This window comes from Monodon monoceros, unplaced genomic scaffold, assembly GCF_005190385.1.
Source record: "Monodon monoceros isolate NGI ecotype Baffin Bay Population unplaced genomic scaffold, NGI_Narwhal_1 Super_Scaffold_18, whole genome shotgun sequence".
Lineage (NCBI taxonomy): Eukaryota > Metazoa > Chordata > Mammalia > Artiodactyla > Monodontidae > Monodon > Monodon monoceros.
Window position 1 is genome coordinate 74,763,287 of NW_021703774.1, and position 16,826 is coordinate 74,780,112.

The window sequence follows — 16,826 nt, forward strand, 5'->3', positions numbered from 1 at the left end:
CAGCACTGAGAATAATGCCTGCCATGCACTAGTGTTCACACATTTGTTGAGTGAGTGAGCACCTCTGACACTGCTCTCCTGGGCCCATAATCATCCTCCCAGGTTACTCAGTGCCTTCCTAACGGGACACTCCCTTTCTTGTGCTCCGTTACCCTTTGAGACGTGGCCCCTGCTTATATCTCCAGCCTCGTCCCTCACACCCCCTCATGCATCGCCCCCCGGCCAGACTGAACTCTTTCAAGAACAGTTAGTCCCGCTCCTCTGGCTCTTGTGACACACTGTTTCCTCCCCTGGCCCCCGACACACCCTCCCTTTGCCCATGTATCCCTCTCATCTTTTTTTTTTTTTTTTTTTTAAATTAAGCAATTTTTTTTAAGGAGAGAGAGAGACATTTATTTTAAGAAGTTGGCTCACACAATCCTGGGGACCAGCAAGTCTTTAGGAAGTAGGCTCAGGTAAGAGATGGTGTTGCCATCTTGGGTCTGATGGTTGGAAACTCAGGCAGGGTTTCTACATTGCTGTCTTGAGAATTCCTTCTTCTTCTTCTTCTTCTTTTTTTGGCCGTGCCTTGTGGCATGTGGGATCTTAGTTCCCCGATCAGGGATCAAACCCGTACCCCCTGCATTGGAAGTGTGGAGTCTTAACCACAGGACCACCAGGGAAGTCCCTATCCCTCTCATCTTGATGCCTCCCGTGTTTCTGTTTGTCCCTCAGTAGGGGGCTGCCTGTCTTGTCCATTATTGTGTTCCTAGAGCCAAGCACAAGACGTGGCACAAAGTGGACTTCAGCCAAGATCTACTGAATGGATTCTGACCTCTCCCTCTCCTTGTTTCCGCTTTGCACAAAGGGGCTTCTATGTACTCTTCCCCACTCACCACCAGGGGGAAGCATGGAGTAAAGAAAACACGCGGCTTCTACTGGGTTCAAATTCTGAAGCTAGTATTTGTGACCCTTGGACAGGTGTCTCTGAGCCTGTTTTTCCTCTCATGTAAAACAGAGATAATTATACCTACTAATTAGGGTTGTTGTGAGAATTGAGTAAATATAAGGGCGTTCAAACTTTCCTTTTTGCCCTTTGGCTATTTCTTCCCCACTAGATTCTTAGCTGTAACAGGTTTCCTCAACTAGTAGGAAACTGGGATTGTTCTTTCCAGCCACCCTCTTCGTAGGCAGTGCCTGCCCTTACGGAGGAGAGTGAGCCTGTGTGTGCGGGAGAACTCTGGCCCCTCGCCCACCAGTTGTGCAGCTGTGGGCAAGTCATTTAACTTCTCAGAGCTTATGCTTTCCCAACTATAAAACAGTGATGTTGCTATTTGCCTCCCTGACGATTTGTTCTGAGGGTGGATGTGCAAAGCACTTCATAAACTCCTAACCAGCCCTTGCCCTTGACTCCTTTCTCTTAATGCTTTTGAAAATGAGTGTTGTTAAGGTTAAAATAATTTCCAGAGGGGATCTCATCCTTGGATGGCAAAGTAAAGGGCCTCCCAGGATAGAGGAGAGCGGTCACTCCTCTTCCCCCACATAACCGGGCTTGCTCGGGTAGGCTGATTTCATGGGGAACTCACCTGCCAAACCCTCCTGAGGGCCTCATGGCTTATCTTACTCAAGAGCTCTTGGTCTGGTACGCAGTGGGATGAAATAGCTGTTAGTAGACAGGGCCAGGCATTGCTCTGTGCTGGCACCCCTTTAATAGTTGCATGTAGACAGTTTAAAAGAACAGCAAGGACATCAAAACTCTGAAAGTTCCACCTGGAGAGAGGGAGGAAGAAAGAGTTCCCATCCCACCCCACCCCCAGGCCTCAGAGCACTGGGTCTTGGCATGGTGACCTGTTTGTATTTATTATAAGAAACTTGGGTCTTTGTAAGTGATACCTGGCACCCCTTTTCCTTAGCTGGACTCCTCTAGGGCACTGCCCATGTACCTGCGAAGGAGGCTGGGAGGGGCTAAGAGCAACTACTTTGTTTACTATATGCCAGGGACGTATCATTCTTCAGCTTTGGGGCCAAGAGCTGTGGTTCGCTGTGTACCCTGGGTCTGCTAGGGCAAGTGTGAGTCCCTTTGGCTGGCTGGAGAATTGTCTGGGGAGAGGCTGTGTGCTCTGTTCAGACCCTGACTTCTAGTGGCCAAGGGGACCAGCCATGCAGTCCTGACCCTCTCAGTCCACCCCGCCAGCCTCTAGGAACCTGGTCCCTGTCCAAGGGTGAGTGGAGAGAGGGGAGAAACACTTTCCCCAATAAAAAGCTGCTCTTCCCTGAGCTCCTTTCTCTCCACCTGGCTTTTGAAATGCACACTTCCCTGAAGGTGGGAGGTGGTGGAAGAGGGCTAGTGGCATGGAATCTCCATTTCTGAAGCAAAAATCCAAACTAATGTGTAAGGACTTGAGAGAGAACTGGTCTTGGAGTCACGAGCTGTGAGTTCAAGTCCTACCTCTGTATGTACTTCCTGTGTGACCTTGGACATTCTGTTAACTTTCCATTAACAAGCCTGCATATCCTCGTTTGTATGGTGGGACTCAAATATAGCGCCTCCCTCACAGAACTATCCCAGGGGCCACATGTGTAAAGCACTTCATAATGTAAAAAGTGTTATAAAAACGTGAGGCATTGCTCAAATTATTGCCAGAAAAGCCTCTTTGTGGCTCCTTCTGAGTGTTCCTCAGGCAGCCGTGGCGGTGGGCGCCCCATCCTAGATGGCCTGCCATTGGGGGTTAAGATCCTGGTGACTGTTTTAGAGGCACTTAAGCCACTTGTGGGATGGTAAGAGAGCACCCACCTTGGAGTGAAGAACCAGGGACTTGAATTCCACCTTTACCACTTTCCCGTGCTCTGTGACCGTGGGCCACTCACGTAACATGGCCAAGTCTCTCTTTATCTGTATATTGTGACCGTGGGCCACTCACGTAATGGCCAAGCCTCTCTTTATCTGTATATTGAGGATGATGATACTCTCTGCACGTTGGAGAGGGAAAGTGGTGGAGAGTGTAAAACAAAATCACTATATAAAAGGGTCTGGAACGTGGTAGCTTCTTAAGTACAAACTTTGAATCTGCATCTTCATGTACTTGGGGCTTAGAGAAACTACAATTCAGCAGCTTGTTATATGCCCTGAAGTTTTGAGTTGCTCCTTGTGGTGTAGGGATGTTTAGAGAGTGCAGGCATGTGCTTTGAAATCAAAAGTAGGGCCTAGGTAAACCAGTAAAGGAAGTGTGCTGCGGGGTAGGTCTGTTTATATAGGTTGGAAAGCAGGGCATTTTCCCCTGAGGCAGGTTTTCCACGGAGGAAAATCTGGATTCAAGAGAGATTAAAAGTGTCAAAGGTAAAGGAAAGATGTAAGAAAATGGCCTGTACTGAATCACTGCAAAGGACAGTATTCATCAGAGAATTAATTTGGAAGGAAATAGAGTGTGAAATAGCAGCAAGGCTTTCAACTCTGGCCTTAGAAACCCAGTCAGTGCTTCAGAGGCTTGCCAAGGCCCAGCCTGGGAGCTACCTCCAGAAAAGCAGCCAGGGGATGCCCAGAGACCACAAATTGCTGAGATCGGGAGGAACTGATTGAGTGTGTAATTAAGGGGAGGGTTGTATAACACTTGGGTAAGTAGAACTTGATGGGGTCAAACCAGCAGGGCTTCTGGGAGATGAGAGAGCAGTCCCTGGAGCTGCTAGTAATGGAAGCCAGATGCATCATGTTAGACACAGCTTACCTGGGCCTGTGGGGAGAAGGATGGAAGAGATCAGGAAGGAGAAAGGTTGAAAGAGTGATTGCTCCCTAGATCAAAGTGTCCCCAGATGCTTAACACCCTAGTGGTTCAGTTCTAGGTGTAAGGTGGCATTCTGGAGCAATGGGCAAAATCCCCAGAAACTGAAGATCAGAGAGGCTGTGACTTGGCCAAGATCACATAGCACGATGCAGATGTAATGGATGCTGAATCTTGACTGTGGGTCCAGAGTGTGTCTTGGTACACACCAGTGATGGTGACAGCTAGAAGGGAACTGTCAGAATGTAAAGGGGGCATCTTTGATCACGTGTGGGGATTAGGAATGGAAATCATTCACGTTATATTTGTGGAAAAAATGATCATGTGTAGGCTGAATACTGAAGCAATTAGGCATATTTATGAACGCTTGAGTTCCTATAGCTATATCCCTAGCATTCCCCTAGTACAAGAGGCCCCTCATGATAGGCCCTCTGCCCACCTCTCCTACCTCTTGCTCTTCCCTCAGTTCTTGAGACGTTGGCTCCCTCTTGTCATTCAGACCTCAGCTTAAATGCGACTTTTTTGTATGAGAATATTTCCTTATGTGTTTATGTGTATGTTTAATTTAGTGTTTATTTTTGCAGAGACACAATAGAAACTCAGTGGTTAAACAGACAGGCTCTGGAGCCAGACAGCCTAGGCTGATGCTCCATCCGTTAGGATCTGTGTGATCTTGAGCACGTGTCTTAACTCCTCTGTGCCTCAGAACACTTAATCTATAAAATGGGAATAATGACAGTACTGTATTTACTTCATAAGATTTTGTGAAGAATAAACATGTAAAGTGTTTAGAAAAATACCTGGCACATAGGAAATGCTCGATAAATGTTAGTTATTATTAGTAGTAGTATTAGCATTATCCTGTCTCTCCCTCTATAATCAGCAGGAACCTTGTCTGGTTTGTTCACTGCTGTGTGTTTCTCCAGCACATAGATCATGACCTGGCGCATGCAGCCTCAACACATATTAATTGAGTGAATTTTCTGAATTAATAAAGTAACTAAATCAGTGGTCAATCATTCTTCAGGGAGAGGTTTCATGTTGTACAGTAGGCCTCTGCCCTTTTGGACATGTTTTTCAACAGTTTGCGTAAAAATATAACTGAATAAACGTAGAGTGCAGGCTAGTCACATTTACTAAGTGCATAAAACTGGGAGGAACAGCTTATTGAATGAATGAATGAATGAGAGTGAATAAATGATAAGTATGTTAGATATGTCCATGTTGATACCTTTCTTTTGTTCCTGGGCCAAATATTACAAGATGTAACTTACTAGGGATAAATACAGAGTTCTTGATCTCACAATCAGTTGCCCACAACAGTATAGGGGTTGTAGTGAGCAATTTGTTCAGTGTGAATCAATAATATGACGTGTTCCTCAAAATTCTAAGTGTGCTGTGTCTGCACTGGTCCCTGAAATGAAGGAGGTGATGGCCCTGTTTTGTCCTGTGCAGCCCGGAGCACACCCAGAGAGCTGTGCTCAGATCTGAGAGCCAGACTTGGTAGCAGAGACAGACAAACATGTCAACTGGAAAAGGACCATCAAGGGGGAGGAATGGAGATGCTGAGGGCACATCGAAGATTTTTTTATGTGGATCCCAAGGACCACACTCAGACCGGTATGTAAGCTATAGGGACATATAGACTTTAGATCAATATAAGGATAGTCGATGAAATAATCAGAGCTGCCATGCATGAACTGGGCTGTCACTGGAGGATTTTGAGCTTACACTGGCATTTTGCCAGACTATGGAAAAGGGTCGCACACCAGCCAGGTGGTGGAATAAATGGCCTTTAAAGTCTCTACCCACCCTGAGAATCCGTGCTCCTATGATTCCACAGCATCCTTCATTCCCGGTGAACAGTCTGAGTCAGAGGCAGGCCTCGTTTTGTTTTTCATGTGGTCAAGGATGGGGTTTGGTCCTCTAATTTGATGATTCTGAACTTTAAAGAAGAGGGGAGTGCTTGAGAATCTGGTGACCTCAGTATAACCCTGTTAAAAGTGTTGCTACCATCACCTTGGGCCGGTTGGGCTTTGAGACTCCAGGGAATAGTGGCCCTTGAAATAGTACCTTCTTGCTACTGCTCCCACCATCCCATCTCAGAATTTACACTCTGGTGCTTCTTTCTCTAAGGTTTTTCTGTGCTGCCTTTCAGTGCCCAGGAGAGCAGCAAGAGGGCTCCCTGGGTCTCTCTTCTGAACAAAGAAACACAATTTCCAGCTCCAGCTAGAACCTTCCTACTGCCCAGCCAGCACACATCTTGTGAACTTTTGAATTTACTCACTAGCGCAGCCATTTCAGATCTTCTCTTTTTGCATTGTGAGCCCCGGGATGAATCTCAAAAATGCTTTGATAACTCAGCTTGTACAAGGCATATGCATGTATGTTACCTGATATCCGTCTCATAAAAACTGTGACATCCAAATGTAAAGCTGCTGGCTCCGAGGGAACAAAGCTCTGAGGGATCAAAGTCAGTGTTCCAGGGAGAGGCAGAGGCAGGACTCAGAGTCCCACCTTGGACCTTGAGTTCAGCTTGGTTTTCTCCCCATATCCCCATACCTGTCCTCTGGGATGTGGCTTTCCTTTTGCTTTGCCTCCTTCACCACATGTGGTACCTTCTTCTTTTCACTTTCCAGTATCTTCCAAAGCTTACATCCACCTGTGCTCTGGTTCCTTTTCTGCTTCTTGTGATCTTCCTGCCAAGGATGGTAGGAGTACTCTTGCATCCTCAATCCCTCCCACTCAATTGGTTCCTTCCTTTCTGTCTTAAAGTAGTAATATTTCCATTGTCTTAAACTTTATTTCTAGCTATCATCTTATTTCTCTTGCCTAGTACTGCCAAACCTACTGAGTGTATTATAACTCATTATATCTGTCTCCTTGTCTCTTTCACACTCAAACCCACCCTTTTCCCTGATACTTACCCTTGCAATCTGGCTTCCTTTTTTTTTTTTTTTTTTGCTTTATCAAAACTGTACTCTGGAAGACCAAAGCATCATTTAATCAATTTTGAGGCCCATCCTTAGTGCCCTCTCATTCTTCAATTCCTCTGTACCATTTGGCCCTGTGGACCATCTCCTATTTCTTGAAAACCACTTTCCCACCCTCTCAGGACTTACACAACTCTATACATTTGTCGCTATTCCACTGACTGATTCTTTTTTATCTGGACAACCATTTCCTCATCAGTTACACGAGAGAGGTGGGCTAGATCATTTCTAAGCTTTCTTCCTATTCTATGAATTTCAGTTTCTTTGGTTGAAACTTCTCCCCGCTTCTGACTGTGCCAATCCTTCATGACTTAGTTCTTGGCCTTCCATGTGACTCTCTTTTCTCCCACTTCCATGGACAGATAATCTATACTCATCTCCATGTGGAAAAATTCACATCTCCATAACCAATCCAAACCTCTCATCCCCCTGCCTTTACTTCCAGCTGTGCACACATAGATGCCACTCACTTCACAATCACTCACTTCATACTCAGCACTTCCTCAACCCCCAACAAGCACTTGTCCCCAACTCCCCCAATTTTTATCCGTGATACCTGAGGCTTGGGTAAGGTGGGGTGAGGAGGGGAAACTAACTGCTTTTAAACTATATTCTGAGAATATAATAATAAAGTAAAATATAGGCCCAAGTATCTGGGGGAAAAGATTTAATAAAGGAGAGAGACAAAATGAAATCACTTAACTCCAAATTCTCCTCTCTTTGCTGTAAAGGGAACCAATCTTCAAGCCAAAAATGGCCAAACAAACATGGTTAGGAGGGATCAAAACCTTAAAGAGGTGAGCACATAACACCGGGTTGCTTTTAACTTCAGATCTTCATATCCAGTGAATAATACCCTGAGGTAGATAAAGAAGTTATAAATGTTACTTCAGAGAATTATCTATGAGAAATTAAGATATTTTCAGATTTTGAGTCTCAGAGAGCCAAAAATACAATGGCAAATGTGGTCCTAGTTTTTTTAAACCCGTGAAATGTTAGATTCCAGAATCTGAAGACCAAGAGCTCCTTGGCCCCCGGTAGAGCCTAGAGTGGACTCTGAAACTAATAAAAGTCTGTGAGCACTTAGAGAAGAAAGCAATAATTACCATTCGGAGTCAGTAGTTAGCTAAAGTATTTTTTTGTTTGGGTTAATAGACCAATAAGTCAAAGATTCCCAAGAAATTGATAAAATCTTTTTGTTTAGTTTATGTTTCTCAGTCTTACATGTTGGCAGTTTCCTTTTCTTTCATGTCATACCTGTGCTTGTAATCACCCGTTCAGTGTCTGGCTTCTTCAATCAATAGGCTATGAGCTCGGTGAGGGCAGGGTGGGACCATTCCTGACCACTTCACTGCTGTATCCATAATTCTTAGCTTTGTAGGTACCGATTAAAAGAATAGATAAAAGGATTAATTTCTTAATGGGTAGGTGGAAAATGTAAACTGGATGATAATAGATTTATAAGTGATTGCAAAAGTATACTTAAAATATTAATGAATTACTGAATTGATGCCAATGTAAAGATTAGCTCTAACTATAAAACTCTTGGGAGAAAACAGGAGGAAGGCTTCATGACATTGGATTTGGCAATGATTTCTTGGATATGACACCAAAAGCACATGAAAGAAAAATAGTGGATAAGTTGGACATCATCAAAATTTTAAAAGTTTGTGCTTCAAAGGACACTATCAACAGTGAAAAGGTAGCCCATGGAATGGGAGATACAAATCATGTATCTGATAAGGAATTGATACCCAGAATATATAAAGAACTCCTACAACTCAACAGACACAAACAACCCAAGTCAAAAAAGGGCAAAGGTGACCATATGTGTGTGTGTTTATCTCTTAACTTTCTATCCTGTTCCATTGATCTATATTTCTGTTTTTGTGTCAGTACCATACTCTCTTGATTACTGTAGCTTTGTAGTATAGTCTGAAATCAGGGAGCCTGATTCCTCCAGCTCCATTTTTCTTTCTCAAGATTGCTTTGGCTATTCGGGGTCTTTTGTGTTTCCATACAAATTGTGAAACTTTTTGTTCCAGTTCTGTGAAAAATGCCATTGGTGATTTGATAGGGATTGCACTGAATCTGTAGATTGTTTTGGGTAGTATAGTCATTTTCACAATGTTGATTCTTCCAATCCAAGAACATGGTATATCTCTCCATCTGTTTGGATTATCTTTAATTTCTTTCACCAGTGTCTTACAGTTTTCTGTATACAGGTCTTTTGCCTCCTTAGGTAGGTTTATTCCTAGGTATTTTATTCTTTTTGTTGCAATGGTAAATCAGAGTGTTTCCTTAATTTCTCTTTCAGATTTTTCATCATTAATGTATAGGAATGCAAGAGATTTCTGTGCATTAATTTTGTATCCTGCTACTTTACCAAATTCATTGATTAGCTCTAGAGTCATGTACCACAATGTTCATTGCAGCTCTGTTTACAATAGCCAGGATATGGAAGCATTCTAAGTGCCCATCGACAGATGAATGGATAAAGAAGATGTGGCACATATATACAATGGAATATTACTCAGCCATAAAAAGAAATGCAATTGAGTTATTTGTAGTGAGGTGGATGGACCTAGAGACTGTCATACAGAGTGAAATAAGTCAGAAAGAGAAAAATAAATACCGTATGCTAACACATATGTATGGAATCTAAAAAAAAAAAAAAGGTTCTGAAGAACCTAGCGGCAGGACAGGAATAAAGACGCAGACATAGAGAATGGACTTGAGGACACAGGGAGGGGGAAGGGTAAGCTGGGACGAAGTGAGAGAGTGGCATGGACTTATACACACTACCAAATGTAAAATAGATAGCTAGTGGGAAGCAGCCGCTTAGCACAGGGAGATCAGCTTGGAGCTTTGTGACCACCTAGAGGGGTGGGATAGGGAGGGTGGGAGGGAGACGCAAGAGGGAGGAGATATGGGGATATATGTATATATATAGCTGATTTACTTTGTTATAAAGCAGAATCTAACACACCATTGTAAAGCAATTATACTCCAGTAAAGATGTTAAAAGAAAAAAAAGGGCAAAGGACTTGAATAGACATTTCTCTAAAGAAGATATACAGATGGCCCATAAGCACGTGAAACAATGTTCAGCATTACTAGTCATCAGGACAATGTAAACCCAAACCACTTCACACCCATTAGGATGGCTATTATTAAACAAACAAACAAACAAACAAACAGAAAATAACAAGTGTTGGCAAGGATGCAGAGAAATTGGAAGCCTTGTACATTCCTGGTGGGAATGCAAAATGGGTATAGCCACTGTGGAAAACTGGCAATTCCTCAAAAAAATCAAGCTTAGAATTACCATATGATCCAGCAATTCTACTTCTGTAAGTTAATGAAGTTGACTTACATTAAAGATTAACTAAAGGGCTTCCCTGGTGGCGCAGTGGTTGAGATTCCGCCTGCCGATGCAGGAAACACGGGTTCGTGCCCCGGTCCAGGAAGATCCCACATGCCGCGGAGCGGCTGGGCTCGTGAGCCATGGCCGCTGAGCCTGCATGCCCAGAGCCTGTGCTTTGCAACGGGGGAAGCCACAACAGTGAGAGGCCCGCATACCGCAAAAAAAAAAAAATTATTTAAAGAAAAAAAAGTTAAGGCAGGGACTCAAACAGATATTTGTATACCCACGTTTATAGCAGCATTATTCACAACAGCCAAAAGATGGAAGTAACCCAAGTGTCCATTTCCAAAAGAGGAATGGATTAAAAAAAATGGGATATATACACACAATGGATATTACTCAGTGCTAAAAAGGAGGGAAATTCTCATACATGCTATAACACGGATGAACCTTGAAGAAATTATGCTAAGTGAAATAAGCCAGTCACAAAAGGACAAATACTATATGATAATTCCACTTATTCAAGGCACCTCGAGCAGTCAGATTCATAGAGACAGAGAGTAGAATGCTGGGTGCCAGGGGCTGGAGGGAGGAGGAAACAGGGAGTTATTGTTAATGGGCACAGAGTTTCAGTTTTGCAAGATGAAGAGTCCTGGAGAGGGATGGTGGTGATGGTTGAACCACAATGATATACTTACTACCACGGAATTGTACACTTAAAAATGGTTAAAATGGGGGCTTCCCTGGTGGCGCAGTGGTTGAGAATCTGCCTGCTAATGCAGGGGACACGGGTTCGAGCCCTGGTCTGGGAGGATCCCACATGCCGCGGAGCAACTAGGCCCGTGAGCCACAACTACTGAGCCTGCGCGTCTGGAGCCTGTGCTCCACAACAAGAGAGGCCGCGACAGTGAGAGGCCCGTGCACCGCGATGAAGAGTGGCCCCCCGCTTGCCACAACTAGAGAAAGCCCTCGCACAGAAACGAAGACGCAACACAGCAAAAATAAATTAATTAATTAATAAACTCCTACCCCCAACATCTTCTTTAAAAAAAAAAAAAATGGTAAATTTTATGTTAGTTCATTTTTAGCACAATAAAAAGAAATAGGTGGAAAAAAAAGAGTAATTGTGAACTTCAGGACTTTATTCTGGGCCCTTTCATCACTTGGAGAGAACCAAAACAAACAATGTTAGAACAATTTTCTAAGGACTTTAAGATTCTGGAACAATGGATTAAAATTAATATTGAAATTAAGGAGGAATAACTGTAAAATTCTGAATGCAGAATATAAATAAGCAAAATTGATATAGGATTAGGGCAATGACTTATTTTACATGAAAAAGATCTTGGCGTTTTCATTTCCTAAAATTCCAAAGTAACCCCACAGCAGAAATATATTTTTTTTAAAGATCACTTTCCCCTATTTGTAGAACCGTGTTCAGGTAAAAGGAGGTAACGGTCTCACTGTGCTCAGTGCTGATCAGACAAGACTGGGGCACCGCTCTCTTCAGTTCTCGGTATTGTACTTTCAAGGAGTTTATAAGCTGTAATAAAGCAGGATAAAACTGTGAGAACTGTTAGGGAACTCAAAACCAGACCTCACGGTTCTTGGTTGATGAATAAGGGGATTTAGCCTGGGAAAAAGAAAATTAAGAGGGACAGAATAATTGTTTTCAACTACCTGAAAGGCTGGCCTGTGAAATAAGGACTGTCTTTATTCTGTATTTACTCTTAAGAGCAGAATTGGGATAGACAGAAAGCTAAAAGAAGGCTGATTCTTCGTGTGGCAGAATTTTCTAAATATTAGAACTGATGACATTCAGTAGAATGGCCTCCCGGTACTGGGTGGCCACCTGTCAGGAACGCTGTAGGGCAGTAGGTGGGTCCTTTCCGACACCATGATTCTAGCTTCCTTTCATTTTCTCAGTCTTGGCATTGTTTGACTCCTCCTTCTTCTTTCCCCCAATATCTAATGATGTTTTCAGGGCTCTTCCTTCACAGCCTTCTTGGCTTTACCCTTTACTCTTCACTGCCATTGCCAGCAGCCTTACTTCCTCATCCCTGGATGACTTGTGCGTGCTGCCAGTCAGCTCTTCCAGCTTTGGGGCTGCTTGCTTCAATCCATTCTGCATGCCCCTGCCAGACTCATTTTATAAAATATTTACCATGTAATTCCCCTGATCAAGACCAAAGAGTGGTTTCCCACTGCCTCCCACGTCAAAATGAAATTTCTTTTCTTGCCTTTTGGGGCCATTCTTCTTTCCCTGTCTTTTCCATCTCACATTCTATTACTCAAATGATCTATTTTGGTTAAGCTGTTCGCTTCAATGTCAACTAGCCTGATTGTCTTCACCGGTTCATTCCCACTCCATTCCCTCATGTGTGCTGTCCTTCTGTGTATCCCCCGCCCCCCCACCCCCGCTTTATTATAGAGACCACCTCAAGTACCACAGCCATACAAAATCTTTCCTGGCCACCCAAACTCACGCTGATCCTTCCTTTCTTTCATTCACCGAATAAATATTTACTGATTGCTCTTAGAATGCAGGTACTATGCTAGATGCTCGTGAACAAGTGATGAGCAAGAAAAATTCGGTTCCTGACTTCATGGAGTGGGTGAGATAGAATAAACAATTGCTGTAGAGGACACAAATAGGATGTTGTGCTACAAAATGATGATGTGTATATGTGTGTGTGTGCGTGTGCGCACTGAGGATGGGTGGATGTTTTGATGGGGTAATCAGAAAAGGCCTTTCTGAGGAGGTAACAATTAAGCTGAGACCTGAAGGATGTGAAGGTGTCAGTTCTATTTTACAGCCATTGCTAGTATATATCTCTTCAATTAGATGTAGGCTCCTTGTAGGCAGCTGTTATACTTTCCTTTTACTCCACTGTGCCCAGCACAGTGCAGGATCTAAGATAAATGCCCAATGTTTCTTATAAGGCCCTTGCTGAAACCATGGATTCTGTTATATAATGCTAAAGACCATTTCTTTCCTGGGCCAAGTGACGCCTAGTTCATACTTTGTATGGATGTGATCCTTGTATTTCCTTATTGGTATTATTACACTTTTAAATAATAATGATTATATTTTAAAGGCCTTGCAGACACTAAGTATAATAGGAATGAAGAGGACTGTAGGAATTCTCTAGCTTCATTGACAAGGAAAAGACAAACTAATCTTTATGACAGTGTATTGACATTTCAAAACTAGCATTTAATTATTTACATACTGTAGTATACTAAAAGTACATATACATTTGTATAAATAAATCTGTGTGTGTGTATAAAATTTTTTAATAGCTCAACTACTGACAGCTGTAACAGAGAACTTCACCAAAGCCTTGGAAGAACTTTTGCAGTTTGGAGAACAAAATAAATCACAGTAATCCATGATTCCCTGTAACCAAATACACTTTGAGTGAAGGCAATGGTGATGACTCAGTGTCTAGCAAGGTGCTGGGCCCGGCTGGACTGCATTTGATGCTGGGAACTGAGCCGCCAGAGGCCAGAGCTCCAGAGATCTTAAAGCCCAGCCGAAAGCACATGCTTAGATCAGACTGATTCATGGGGAAGGGCGAGAGTTTCCAGGAAAAGAAACTCTCGGTGGAGCTGTGGGGTTTCTATGTGGGAAGCGGAGAAAATGAAAGCTCCTGAAAGCTTGGCAAAGACTGAGAAATAAATACAGGCTCCCAGGAGTCTTCAACGGAAGAAACTTAGGCTGTGACCAAAAAAAAAAAAAAAAAAAAAAATTTTTTTGAAAAGTTAAATCCACCCTCAACACTAATTAACTGGACACTGAATACCACTGAGATTTCTAAGTCCTTTTTGCCTTTGACCCTAGCTCCAGCCACAGGAGAAAGAAAGAGGGAGTCTAGCACAGAGCTGTGGGCAGGTTGTACAGTATGAAGAGCCACACATCAAACCAGTCCAGTCCTGTCCCCCTCTCCCCGTCATGGGGAAGACCTGCACTTTCCTAAGGCTGGGTTTTTTGTTTTTGTTTTTTTTTAACCTGTTATTTGGAACCCTGGGGTCCCTCATAATTGCTTCAGGCTCTGAGGGGGGATTTTGCAAGGGAAGCCTGAGTTCTTGTATGTTTGGTGAAATAACTGAATTTTTAAATACGTGTGAGGAACTCATTTCTGAACCTTCTCTTTATCTTCTTTCTGTGATCATATACTCACCTTCTTCCTCTGGCAGTATTGGTTGCCAAGCACAACTAAGTACTGAGCCAGAAAGTTAACAGTTGAAGTGTGGTTACCTATAGGCAGAAAACAGATCGGGTCTGTTACAGTAACCCAGATAAGGAGCCATGTGAGGGAGAGAGAGAGAGAGAGAGAGAGAGAAAAAGAGAGAGAGAGAGAGAGAGAGGCTTTTTTAATTTACACAATCCTCATAGCATACCTTCTTTTTAATCTAGTTTATGATTTAACTCCCTCCAATATAAAATATTGGGCCACAAACCGGCTTCTGGGCTCTATAAACTGTTTGCTTTAAATGTGTCATTAAAATTTTACCACCAAATTAAGATTCCTTGACTTTTCTTAAATATAAGTGTTTGTGATTTTGAAAAACATGACTGGCCTGGGTTAGAGAAAAGAAAGTGACAGTAGGCTCAACTTATTTAAGCAGCAGAAGAAATATGATGCAATTTGATGTTTTTTAAAGCAAAAGAGATGAGTCTGTGAGTTTAAAGATTTCGTAGAATAAGCAAGTTTTTGCATGTGATCTTCCTGTGGTTCTCTCACCCCTCCCCCAGCCTATCCTCCACACCCCAGGGCAGTAATCTCTCTGCAGAGCCAATCTCATCACCAGATTCCCGTGCTTAAAACTTGGAAGTTCAAACTCCTCAGCGGGCCACCCCAGGTTCTCCCGTGGCCTGTTCTCTTTCTGGGCTAATTTCTTCTCTCCACCCCCTTTGAAGAGCCCAGCTGGCTGCAACAAGCAGGCCTTTGCTGCCCCCACTTCCTGTTTAAAAGCCTACCACCACCCTCCACCAGGAAGTACTCCCTCCTTCAAGAGTAAACTCAAAACCACCTTTCGTGGAGTCTTCACTGTACCTTCTTCTCTGGCCCGTGGCACTCTGTCCGCACCTTCACTATGGCAATGCACGGAATGGTCAATTCACACACGCACTTCCCGGTCCCAGCCTTAGCACAGTTCTTAACACACACTAGGCACTCTCTAAATGGTTGCTGGTTGCTGAATAAATGAGTCTTTGGGTTAAATACAGCTTTCCTCTCCTCTCAGCACTTTAAAAGTAGTCAGAAAAGGAAAAGGAAGTGACTAAAGTGTAGACAGTTTAAACGGAACACAGTACCCACCCTGTCTAGGGTACTCCCGACCACTGGGAAGGAGAAAGCAAGAATAAAGATAGAGACCAGGATCCCAGCTCTGCTGTGGAGCTGCTGGAATTTCTCACAACAGCCAGGACCGGCTACTTCATCTGTGGGGCTCAGTACAAAATGGACATGTGGAGCCCCTGTTCGAAGATTATTAAGAATTTCAACATGTGGCAGCAGGGCATTAAACCAAGCCGGGCCTTGTGCAGCTGCACAGGTCGCATGGCCAGGAAGCTGCCCTGATGACAGAAGTTGCATCACGATCACAGTATCAAGAAGTACAGGAGAGCAGGGAGGCTGGGAGAAATTTTGGATCAATTTTTTGGATCATAGCTTTAAAATATGTAAAATTGTTTTAAAACTTATTTTCTCTTGCCCCAACCCCCTCATAAGGCCTCTTCAGTTATGTTTGCTTGTTTTCATTTATAAGTGCAGATCCTTTAAAAAAGTAATTTTATTTCACATTGTTTTAGGGAAAATACCACATATGCTTCATTAGTCCTTAAGAAATAATGCTATGATCCACACCTCACCACTTACCCCAGAAATGAAGTTACACATCATTATTGTATCTCCTTCATTTAATCCCAAAATTTTGGCAGGGGCAGGAGTGGGAGAGACTGCCTTGGCTTTCACGGGATTATGTTGACATGAAACATCTTTATCACCCCTTCGCTGATTTTTTAAAAAATCTTGCATCATTAGTTCTCCATGCAAAAGCATCCAGCCTCTCAAATGTGATTTTATTTCATAGCAAGAGTGGCAAATTAGAAATTGTTACATTTAAACCCCAAATGAACTTGGTTTATCAGATGTCATCATGATGAAATGTATAAGCTGATAATGTAAGTGAATGAAGATTTATGAAGGGGTCTTTTCAAAACCCAGCTCCTTTGAAACGGGTAAGTTGGTCTGCACTGCTGCAAGTTCTCCAGCAGGGGGCAGCGCGGAGTGCCACATCCCCAGCCTCTCCCAGCAAGGGTCCACAAGACTCCTGCCTGCCTTTGGCTCCCTCCTTGGGACAGACGCAAAGGGACCACACAGCATTAGTGACCACAGCACTATGAGATGCAGCAGGAAGTGGGGCTGCCCACGAAGCCGGACCAGTGGACAAACGCCAGGTCCCAGCCTTCCTTTCAGGGCTCTCATCTCATGCTCCCCATGCCTAGCTGTTTCCCTGTTCTCTTCTATTACTTCAAAGCCAGAGAACCTAGGAACAGGGCTAAATTCATGAAACAAAATGCTCGTTGTACTCTCCTCATTTCTCCACAAGGTAAAATTTTCACCGCCCAGGACCCTCTGTAAAGATCTGATTGTGTCAGAATTCTTAAACCAGTGAGCCCAGTTTTCTCAACTGCAAATGAGATGA

At 43.3% G+C, this 16,826-nt stretch overlaps 1 long non-coding RNA gene across 2 annotated transcripts; it reads right to left on the reverse strand.

Annotated features, from left to right (window-relative positions):
* Positions 1-354: 354 nt before the first annotated feature.
* LOC114899349 lies at positions 355-15,351 on the reverse strand. Of its 2 annotated transcripts, none has more exons than XR_003794554.1 (8): positions 15,176-15,351; positions 14,300-14,376; positions 8,006-8,121; positions 6,318-7,605; positions 5,568-5,700; positions 3,702-3,707; positions 1,566-1,749; positions 355-619 (listed from the first exon to the last, which is right to left on the reverse strand). It is a non-coding gene; the product is annotated as an uncharacterized LOC114899349 (long non-coding RNA). The 2 variants fall into 2 exon arrangements; XR_003794555.1 differs by having other exon boundaries at positions 14,300-14,400; positions 15,176-15,320.
* Positions 15,352-16,826: the final 1,475 nt, after the last annotated feature.